The sequence below is a fragment of the Hydra vulgaris genome, chromosome 04 (genome assembly GCF_038396675.1).
Source record: "Hydra vulgaris chromosome 04, alternate assembly HydraT2T_AEP".
Classification (NCBI taxonomy): Eukaryota; Metazoa; Cnidaria; class Hydrozoa; order Anthoathecata; family Hydridae; genus Hydra; species Hydra vulgaris.
In genome coordinates, this window is record NC_088923.1 from 10093905 (window position 1) to 10106643 (window position 12739).

Genomic DNA, 12739 nt, shown 5'->3' on the forward strand with positions numbered 1-12739 from the left:
AAAATTGGTGCAAAAATAAAATAATAATTATAATATATACTTCAACAGCTGTATATGTGAGTAATTTATTAATTAGCCTAATTTTAGTTGTTAGTTAGGTTTGTAGCGACTTCGTAATTTTTAATAAGAATTTAATTTTGTGGCAACACTTATATATAATTCTGGTTAAAGTTATGCAAAAAAAATTTGAGTAAACGAATTACAGAAAATGCTTTTAATTGCGGACGTCAAAAAATCACCATCATATGTCTGTCCTCTTCACAGAAGCACCATCTTATATCTTTGTCTTAGGAGGCATCCGTGAAGTACGTACGCCGTAAAACCACTAATTAAAGACGCCCTTTCCCTTGTACGCACCTGTATGCTTTAAACTACCCCACCCCCTCTGCGTACGTACGCATCATTTATTAAAAAATCAATCCCTTTTTTCCCAACGCCTTCATTTTCAAAACATTAGAAACAAAAAAAAATTAATTAATTTAACATATCTTTGGCAAATAACATAATATTGATTTTCTAAGCTCGTGAAACTCGATGCTTTTGTTAAAAATGCTAGGAATCAGGGTTTTAAGAAAGATAGACATTGAAAGATCAAACCACATTGAGAGTCAAACCTGAATATGAATTCGCACGTTTTTGGGTAATCGCTTCCCCTCTCATAACTGCGTACGTACTTTATGGAAGACCCCTTGTTTGCTTAGCTACGTTGCGTTTATCATTAGTTTTAAAATTTTTTATTTTACAATGTAATGCTTTTGACTAATCAAACCAAATAATATTGTTTTAAGGGCGTCGAACAAGTTTTAACTTGTTCCAAATATTTATAACTTGTAAAGAAATTGAAAAATAGTATGCATTCTTTTACCAGTTTTCAGTTTATAATTGTGACTACTTGTTAATAATATTCTACAAGCGGTCCGGACCCGTAAAATACGGGTCTTGGTAAGTCTTTTCTACACCGACCATTTCTATACTTATTTACTTCAATATTTTTTACAAAGCAAAAGTATCTTAAACGTAGATGACAGTTGCGTAACATTTCTCCTGGTCTTTTGTAAACTTAAGGCTTAACTTATAATAAAATATTGACCTTCTCGTTAAGATTATATTTATTTAGAAAGCAAAAGAGGACACAGAAAACTGATCGCGGGAACCTAGTTACGGCAAATAAGGTAGCTCTTTTACACTTTTTATAAAAACTTTTCTGCAATAAACTCTTGACAAATTCTTTCAATTTTGCTATTTTAATAACGCTTTTGGCGAGTTATTAAATTATTATAGCTGTTCTTTGATTTTTTAGTACTTCTAAGTAATCAAAGATTACTTAGAAGTATTAAAAAATCAAAGAAATATTACTATACTGAGCATTTAATAAAACATAAAAATGATCCAAAAAATACTTGGAACATTATTAAGGAAGTAATTGGCACGAAACAAACTGACATAGCCTTCCTATAAATCTAAACATTGCAAATAAAACTATTACAAATAAATCTTTAATTGCTGAATCACTTAATCAATATTTTGTCAGTGTAGGTTCCACTTTAGCGTCGAAAATAGAAACTACTGAAGTAAACTTTGAGTCATATTTTACTCCTAATAAGACCTCTAAGATGGATAATTATGAAATTACTGAAAAGGAACTCTTAGATACCGTATATCTTTTAAAACTAAACAAAAGTGTGGGGTATGATAATATTAGTAGTAACGTAATTAAAAAATCGATAAAATACTTAGCAATCCCTCTTTTACATATTTTTAATCTATCTTTAAAACTAGGTATTTATCCGGAGAAACTTAAAATTGCGAGGGTCATACCTATTTTCAAATCAGGAGACATTTCAAATCCTGAAAATTACAGACCAATTTCAATTCTTCCTTGCTTCTCGAAAATCTTAGAGCAAATTATGTATAACCGAATTTTAACTTTTCTTAATATAAATAATATTCTATATAATAAACAATTTGGATTTCAACCAGGTTATTCAACTGACCATGCCATTATTAATATTGTTCACGATATATTTAAAGCATTTGACAAAAATAAGTTTACCCTCGGAGTTTTTATAGATCTTAGTGAAGCCTTTGATACAGTAGACCATGGCATTCTGATAAAAAAACTTGAAAGTTATGGAATTAAAAGCACATATTTAGAATTGCTCAAAAGTTATCTAAGCAATAGAAAACAATACATAGCACACGAAGAAGGAAAAATTGATTACTTGACTATAACTTGCGGTGTTCCCCAAGGCTCAATTCTGGGTCCACTGTTATTCCTTATTTATGTAAACGACTTTCATAAGTTTTCAAATATTTTAAATTCAGTTTTATTTGCAGATGACACAAATTTATTTTATTCTAATGGAGATGTCAACCTTTTATCTAAAATAGTAAACAAGGAACTCCTAAACTTAGTGGAATGGTTTAAGGCAAACAAATTATCATTAAATTTAAATAAAACTAAGTATACTTTTCTTCATAGAATTCACGATAAAGACAATATTCCATTAAAACTTCTTGATTCTAATATTGGTAACTCTAAAATAATTAGAGAGTCATCATTTAAGTTTTTAGGAGTAATACTTGACGAAAACTTGACATGGAGAGAACACATAAGAACGTTAGAAGATAAAGTTTCAAAAAATATAGGCATTCTATACAAAGCTAAGCAATTATTAAACCAAAACTGTTTAAAAATCTTATATTTATCCCTCATTCATTGATATATAAGCTATGCAAATATTGCATGGTGCAGCTCTAATGTAAGTAAAGTTAAAAAATTGCTTAGTAAACAAAATTACACATTCTAAAGAACTATTTAAAAATCATCACATACTTAATGTTTTTCAGTTGAACCTTTATCAAATTCTTATATTTATTTACAAATTTCATAATAAATTAACTCCTATAATATTTAATACACTTTTCAATAAAATTAACCACGAGTACCCTACAAGATTTTCAAATTACAATTATGAGCAACCTAAAATGCACTATTTGGTTACTAAATTTTCTATTGCCATCAGAGGTCCTAAATTATGGAACACTTTGTTAAATAACCAGCTGAAAAAGTGTTCTTTGCTTTCTCTATTTAAACAAAAACTAAAACAAAAAACTTCTTAACGATGTTAATGAATTAAATTCTTTTTAAGATTCTTTATTTCGTCGTCTTTTTTTTTTTTTTTAACACCTATCTTATTAACTGGTCTTTAATTTAAATTTTCCTTAAATTCTTCTATTAACTTATTTTTAATTTTTAGGTGTAATTATTTTATTTTTTATTTTTTTTACGATTTTTTTTTTTTTTTTTAATTATAGATAAGTTACTGATCTTAACATACTTGTAAAATTTGTATTTATTTTTTATATCGTACAAAGTAATTTTATGTTTACATTTTAATGATTGTACACGCTTGCTGATGAAAGCACGTCGGGGCGTAGTGTTAAGGCAAATTTTGTCTTCTTTTAGCCCCGGTCATGTAAATTTTATTTATATAAAAACGGCATTGTATTCTTTTTTTTAATGACGAAATAAATTAAAAAAAAAAAGTAGGAACTTTCAAAAATCAGTCATATGGGAAAGAATTTGACCTAAATATGGACCAAAATTTTTGTTGAAAACACTTTATGTGTTATGTACTCTATTTATTTGAAAACTCAAAAATGTGACTAAATAGATAACAAATAATTAAATTACTTTGTGACATGTTTTTCTTTTGTGTTTTTGTGAAAGTTTCAAGATTGATTGTTGCAAGTTTGGATCATGAACTCTTTATAAAAAAGTAGTTTTAATCACAATAAGATAAACCTTTATGTTGTTATTTAAAAACTAAATCCTTGGCTTTTAGTGGATGATTAGATATAGTCAGTTTCAGTAATGAAACTACTCAATAATCATTTTTAACCATAGACACCGACGAGAAGGTAAGCCATGGTGTCTGTCAACATAAAACATCACAACAATAACATCACAAAGATTAACAAATAGCAAAACATATTGCACTAAACTTTCAATGACTCAAACCTTCTTGGGACCAAGAAATTGAATCAGGTTTATGCTAAAAGGGGATAAGTCACGAAAATTGAAATTGAGTTCATAATTGTTTTGATGTTTCAAGAATAGGTTTTAACTATTTATGATAAAATTAGACATGTCAGATGCTTGGTTACCACAGTAACTGCAATCGATTGTAGAGCTGTTTATGCTGTAAGGATTTTAGTCACTAACTTATCCCCTTTTAGCATAAAAGTGCCTCTAATGCCGTTTAACTTCCTATATATTATTACTTATGTCAGCATATTAAATCCTATTGAAATTATGATTAAACATTAGGGTGTCCCAAAAAACAACATTTTTGAAAATAATCTGCTCTCACCCCCTAAATGTGTTCTATCTGATACAAAAACACTAAATTTAAATTTTTTTTTGAATAAAAAATAATTTAAGGGGTCCCTCAAGACCCTCAAATATTTAATGGTTCCCTAATATTTTTGAAAAAAAAGTTTTTCAAAAATATGTTAACCTGGTACTCAAATAAAGCGAAATTATATAAAAATTTTAAAAATAATTTTTATTTCAAAAAATTCTCCCCACCCCTTTCTTTTATTAAAATACGCTCCTTTTTTATGCTTAACTTTATGTTTAACTTTATATCTTGTGTTCTTATGTCATTGTATTGTACTGTATAGCCTAACCTAAATAATAATTAACTTTATACATTAACTTTAAGTTTTGTGTTTTTAATCTCATCATAAATAAGTGAAAAATGGAAATAAATTCAGATGAAAGTGATGAGTTTCTTAAGAAAAAAGTTAGGAAAACTGATCCAAGTCTTTGGAGGAGAAACATTATGGTTGCCAGAATAAAAGGTGAAGAAATTGTTAACTACTGTAAGAAATATTGTACCTCAAAAGTGCACTGGCTTACCCTGCAGGTAAATTATTTTGTATTCAATGTTACTAATAGTTTTACAATTTCATTTTCAGAGGTAAAATCTTGAATAAAACGCAATATAAAAGTACTTTTTGTTTTTTTTTAGCTGCAAGAGGAACAACTGTTTTAACAAAATTAAAGAGGAGGATCAAATGGATATTGATCCTCTTCGTTTAAAAAACAAATTGAATGATTGCGAGCATTCAAAATGATTGGAAAAAACCCGTAGGATAAAAGAGGACGTCACATAAAAGTAGCATTGTCTAAAGAAACCAAACCTTTTATTAGACAGCACATTGAAAGCTTTCTAACTAAGGTAAGCCACTTGAAGAGCCTATATGCTATCTAGATGTCACTTTAAATGTTAAAACTGGCTGTTTGAAGAAAAATACTTTTCAATAAAAGTTAGCAAAATGAAGTATTTCAACTACTTAAAAGAAAACTATAATTTTAAGTTAAGAAGTCCTTGTCTCAATGAGGCAGCAAAGAGATGCGCTCAATCTGAACTTGATGTCCATAAATAGAAATCAAAAAATTTTTATAATCGAATCCAAAAAGACGTCAATGACAAAGACAATAGCCAAACTTTATCATTGTGTTCTGACTTTATGCAGAACATACAAATCCCAAAAATACCAGTGCAAGAAACCTATCTGAGGCAACTTTCAGTTAATGTTTATTGTGTTCATAATAATTAAAGTAACAAAGCACACATTTTATTTACCACCAAAGCAGGCAAGGGTACAGATGGAGCGTGTTCCCTTCTATTTAATTGTTTAATTAAGGTAGAGAAGCAGTTTACCGAACTCCAATTATTCTCAGATAGTTGTTGGGGCTAAAATAAAAACCATTCATTATCTAGACTACTTTTAGCTATGACTGATTTAAAGAAACTTGAAAAGATTTAGCAATTCAACCCAATAAGAATGTGCTCCTTTCTACCGTGTGATTAGAATTTTAGCATAATAAAGCGGAATCGGTTTAAAAGCTACCTGTCAAATAGACAGCAATACATTTCTCATAATTGCAGTAAAACTAACAATATGAATATAACTTGTGGAGTACCTCAAGGCTCTATATTAGGACCGCTCTTATTTCTAATATATATCAACGACTTAAGTAAATCTTGTAATATATTAGACTCAATCTTGTTTGCAGATGATACTAATCTATTTTATGCTCACAATGACATAAAAATCTTATTTAAAACTGTAAACATAGAACTTCAATATCTTTCTAAATGGTTTAGAGCAAACAAATTATCTCTAAATGTAATAAAAACAAAATATACTTTTTTCCATCGCTATCATGAAAGAGACAAAATTCCATTAAAACTTCCAAATCTTTGTATTAACAATTATGAAATAAAAAGAGAGGTATCATTAAAATTTCTAGGCGTACTCCTGGACGAAAATGTAACTTGGAGATGTCAGATAAAATATATTGAAGGTAAAATATCAAGGAACATCGGCATGCTATATAGGGCAAAACCATTTTTAAATCTAAGTTGTTTAAAACTCTTATATTTCTCCTTTATTCATTCCTATCTTAATTACGCTAGCATTGCATGGTGTAGTACCAATAAAAATAAATTGAAAAAACTCTTTAATATGCAAAAACATGCTATCAGAATTATACCCAATAAAAGCCGCTATACACCCTCTCGACCCTTATTTATTAATTCAAATATACTAGATATCTACCAAATAAATATTTATCATCTCCTAATTTTTATGTTCAAAATTAATAAAAGTATCATTCCAAAAATATTTAACCCGTTATTCAAAATAAAGGAAAACAAATATCTAACTAGATATTCAAATAACAGATATATACAGCCCAAAAGTTATTATGCAGCAACTGATTTTTCAATTTTCAATAAGAGGACCAAAGGCATGGAATAAAATACTTTCAACTGAACTTAAAACTCTAACAATGCTTAATGAGTTTAAGACAAAACTAAGACAGCTACTAATAAAGAATGATTTACCACAAAACTATTTCTGAAATTACATTATGATTTATCTATCAAATACATGAAAAGTATATTAATTTTAGAAAAAGACTGAGTTAAATTTATTTATGTCCTAATATATATATTTTTATTGTTTTTGTTTTTTGCTAAGCCTATAGCGCTTCTAGCTAATTTTTCACTTTTTTTTATTAACAGATGTTTTATTTATTATTTTACCACTTTTGTGCATTTGTTTATTTTATAAATTTAACGAAGTTTCTTATTTTAAAATTAAACTTTATATTTACGGAATTTATAAAGGGGCTTGGTGATAAGACATATTAGTCTTCTTCTCGCCCCTGCTATATTTATATTTTGTTAATAAATTACGGAATGTATATTTTTAAACGGCAAAAAAAAAAAAAAAAAAAAAGAATTAAACCGACAATATAGGCTGTACACAGTGGACCAAGTATGTGACCCTATTAAAACATCCTCCTTAAATAACAAATTTGTGATACAAAAAGTTAAGTTCTCAGAAATTTTAATCTTCAAGACGTGGTGGCCGCAATTTTACAAAAAAGTTGTTTTCCCGATAAAACCAAAGGTAAGCAAGTTAAAAAGGACAAAAAGCAGTACTTTTCAGTAAGCAAGTTCATGCACTGTACATGTGATATAAAATTTCCATCTAAGGTTATTTACCAACCTTTCATCGATTCTATAACAAATCATACCTTTTCCTTTAGAGTAGCGGGGTGCAAAAACTTTAGAAGTCTGACTTTTTTTTTCCCGTGAACTTTGGGAAGTCACTTCCCGAAGTTCCCGATCTTCCCGAAGTTCACGGGAAAAAAAGTCAGACGAATTATTGTCTACAAAAACTTATGTTTACCAAGCTTTCCCTGCAGGAAAAGTACCAATAAAGATTTAATGGTAGATATAAATAAGATATAAAAGACTTTTATGCAAAAATTATATGCGGCTACCAACCGAAGTTGTTGAAGTTGAAAATGATGTCTAAGTTTTCGTTGCTCTAATTTTTTATCTCAAACAGAGATTTCTTTGAAGATAATATATATTTCTAAAAATATTTTTTTATATATAGGAGTGTATGTAAATATTGATTTCTTGGTGTTTTTAGTAAAGAACATTATTTTTTAAACACATTTAGCTGTCTTTTTTTAAATTATGCTAAAAGGGGGTAAGGCAAACAACTTTATTGATTTTTTTCATATGAAAACATTGTAAATGTCATTAATCAAGTGTTTTTCATGATAACTGGGGTAATAAAGAGTTTATATACAAAAAATTACACCTTTTTGAATTAAAATGTAGTTAATGCATAGTTTTACCTAGTTTTCTCAAATCTATGTGCTTTGGCTACTCCCATTTTAGCATGAACCAATTCAATTAGCTTGTTAAAGAATGTTAGAGTCATTGGGAGTATTATCCATAAATATAGTTCAATGGAATTCAGTTTAAGTTATTATAAGGTTATGAGTTATCCAGAGTTTATTTTACATATTTTAACTAATACCAGCGTAAGATACTTGTAAGTTCACATTCCATTGCGTAACATATTTGGCAATACATTTTATGATTAAACTAAATACAAACAGGCTTTACTAGGTGTTTAATCATGACAATACACCGCTTGGCTGGCAAGAACAATACTTTTGCTCTCAACAAAATCAAGTCCTTTTATAACAAAATACACCGCTTGGCTGGCAAGGATATCACTTTTGCTCTCAACAAAGCCAAGTCACAACACTATGATACCACGGAAACAACATAATAACCGCTCATAAACTATAAACACTTCATATATAACAGGTATTTATACATTTATGACACATAAACACTTACAAAGTACATCCCATATAACCTTAACAAATACATACACATAATAAATAATAAATAATACACATTAAAAAATCCTATGAAACATAAAAATTCTTATCAAAAACTATAAATTAAGAACATTTACAAATACAACCTTACTTGTGTAATATTTGTTCCGTGACATACTCTATAATGCATGTTCATCAACTTTAAAAAACAAACGAACAATCGATCTGGTTTTTTATATTATAAAAGCATGCAACATACGTAGTAATAGTGTAAGTTTTGTAGTGTAATGTACGTAATAATGGTTTTAGTCTTTGCACTCGTCTGTGAAAATTTTCTAATTTTTTCCGATTACCAAAAATATATGCCATGTCTGGAATATGGTGTAGTAGTGTGGTCTTCATATCATATGAAGACCACACTGCTTCACTATATTCCAACACTCTGGTCTGGTAAATGGTTTGTATAAAAATTTCATTAATAATGTATTACTGTACAACGCTTAATACCAATGGTCCTGCATACTTTATTGCATACATAACTAACCTCTTGCTTTCATTTCATACCATTAGATAGCATAATACCCGGTTATCGGTATAATAAGGGGGAATGAACCATCTTTTGTTGCTACTATGTAGTTGTAGTTATTATTGTTTTTGCCAATATGCATCACTTTACATTTTGCATAGTATAATTTCATCAACCAACTATTACAACACTCAACTATTAGATTAAAATCATTTTGAAGAGTTTAAAAACCATTTAACTTGTTTGTTTCAGTAATAGTTTTATAATTATCAGCATATAATTTAGTTAATTTTGCAGTACTTTGCATAATTCATTAATAAATATTATAATTAGTAATAACTCTAGGACACTGCCTTGTGGTACTCAACTACTAACAAATACCCCAAAAGATATATATTATTAAAAGAATTACTCTTTGCTTCCTGCTGCTCAAAAGCTTTTAATCCATTCAAGTATGTTTCCACAAATACTATACACTTTGATTTTCTTTAGTAGTTATTCATAGGAACAACGTCAAAAGATTATATGATCAGCATATGACTTATTTCAAACGCCAGTAGTTATTAAATCAAAAGATTCGTTACGCATGATTTTCCCTTCATAAAACCATATTGATTTTATGTTGAATTTTAAAGAATGTTTGAAATTTAATGTATAAAAATTTTTTTCTCTTATAAAAGTTTCTAAAATTTTACAGCAGATGGATGTTAACGATACTGGTCATAGCTTTCTGCATGCAATATTCTTTCCTTTTTCAAGAGGTCGGGGGGGGGGCGCAACTTCTGTTTAATTTAATTTATTTGGTAACTCACCACTGCTTAATTATTGTCCCAGATGATACATAATGGGTTTATTAAGACTACAGCAGAATTTTTTTAAATCACTCCTTTTACGCCATCTATACCTACACTTTTGAATAGATGAACTCCAGAGGTGGAAAGTAACGAACTACATTTACTCACGTTATTATAATTGAATAGCTATTTTGTAAAGCGTATACTTTATAAGTATTTTTTTAAAGATTTATTTTTACTTTTAGTTGCGTATATTTTTAAAAAAGGTATTGTACTTTGCTACATTTTAAATCATTTAAGTTACTAATTTAAAAAGTTTACGTGTTAATATTATTTAATGTCACAAAAAGTATGATTTAATTCTTTTATATGATAAAAAATAGCGACCTTTTTTATTATTCTAATTTAACTTAAATTAAAATTTTATCACGACTTAAAGTCGAACTATAATAGATAGATGTCCACGACACTACACTGACTTATTACTAATGAAGTTATTTACATTATATTTTTGTTAAAAACTGAATACCTTCGTAGTTTATTTGTCCGTTAGGTCTCTGTTAATTTGTACAACTTTATATAGAACTTTAGTAGCTAGTGCTGGACTAAGGATGAGAGGAGACTAGGGCTTTAGCCCCGAGCCCCACAGTTTTTGGGGCTAAAATTCAAAACAAAAGTCTTTTTTAAAAGAATCTCTGTAAATAAAATCTTTGAATTTTTTTTATTTTTATTTTTATTTTTAGTACCCCAAGAAGACCTAACGGTCTTGTCACAGAACACTGCGGGAGGTTATTTAATAAGGAATTTCACGCCTCCTTTTTTACCGATGACGCGAAAAATGCTCAGAGTTTGTTTTGAACCCTGAACCTCTTGCTTCTAAAGTAAGCCCTCTAACAACTGCGCCACAGCCGCTTTTTCCTGTCATTAATCCTTGATAAATGTTTTTTGATTTTTTTTTTTTTTCAACTTAGCCGTTAACGTGAACGGAAGTGCTATTAGACAAACAACTATTTAAAAAATAAAGATGGCAAAATTAACTATTTCGCAAGTAAAGGAGCTTCTAGAGATTCATGAAAATGCATTAATGATATTATTTAATGAAAAATTTGATAAAATGGAAAACAAGCTTGTTAGTGTGTTGTTAATGGAAAACTCTAAAAAGAGTATTGTAATTGAAAGAGCACATCGAATTGGAAAAAAAGAACATGGTAAAAAATTGAAAAACAGAACTATAGTTGTAAAATTCTTAAATTATAAAGATAAACATTTAATAATAGAAAATTGCTCAAAGTTAAAACTCTGGACAGATCGTATATACATAAACGAAGATTATAGCGAGAGAACAACGGAAATAAGATAGAAATTGTTTATAGAAGCTAAAGAACTACGAAAAAAAGGTAAATATGCGAAAGTAGTTTACAATTAATTGATAACGCGTGATTTTTTAGAATAAGGTTGACCACCCTAATAATACAGACCACATGATAACTACATATAAAACGAATAATTCTGCTCCATCACTGTCTACACATCACACTTACGCTTGACACTAACGACAATTTTGTAAAACAACAGTAAATGACTCTTATGTATCTCGACTATAGTTGATTGTTAGTGTTTATTTTTACAACATTTTACTTATCATTTTTTTAGTAATTTTCTACTTTGAGGCTCTTTGTTTTCCACTGGACATCTGTCCTTTTGTACTTTTATCTCACTCGGCTAAACTCTTTTTAACTTATTATTTATCCCTAAGGCGTTCACTGCTCGGTGCAGCTTCACTAAAATGCATTGCTTTTACGACAAAATTTTTAGGTGTTTATGTTGATAATAACCTTACTTGGAAAACTCGCATTAAAAATTTATGCAACAAAACTTCAAAAAGTATAGGAATTTTATATAAGGTAAGAAGCTTTTTAAGTAATAAAAATCTCAATTATATTTCTCTTTTATTTACAGCCATATTAACTATGCAAATATTGCATGGGCTAGTACCAATAAAAGCAAACTTGAACCTCTTCATCTTCATCAGAAGCACATAGCACGACTAATAAATTTTAGTGAACGTTTTACACATGCAAAACCTTTATTAAAAAAAATGAATGCACTAAATATATATCAACTTAATATTTATAATGTACTATGTTTTATATTTTTATGTAAAATCAATTCTTCCCCGGTTTCTTTTCATAATTTGTATTTGTCAAAAGATAAAAATAAATACATTCTACGCAATGATACTTTATTAAGCAGCCATATTTTCAAACTAATTATAGTAGGTTTTGCATTGCTTTTCGAGGACCATTTTTTTGGAACAAACTAGTTTTAAAAAATTTTTCTCAGGTTTTTATTGAACAAAGTAACTACAACTCACTTAAACGAAACCTTAAAGAATTAATTTTTACAATTGATGGTTTGGTGATGTACTTTTAATGTGTATATATATATATATATATATATATATATATATATATATATATATATATATATATATATATATATATATATATATATATATATATATATATATATATCTATATATATATATATATATATTCATATATATGTGCAATTTTTTTTTTTTTTTAATTTCTAGTATATACATCAGATTTTAATAATTTTAACGAATTTTTCTGTAAATAAAAAATTTGTAAATATCTTGTTTATCGTTTTCGAATATTCCAA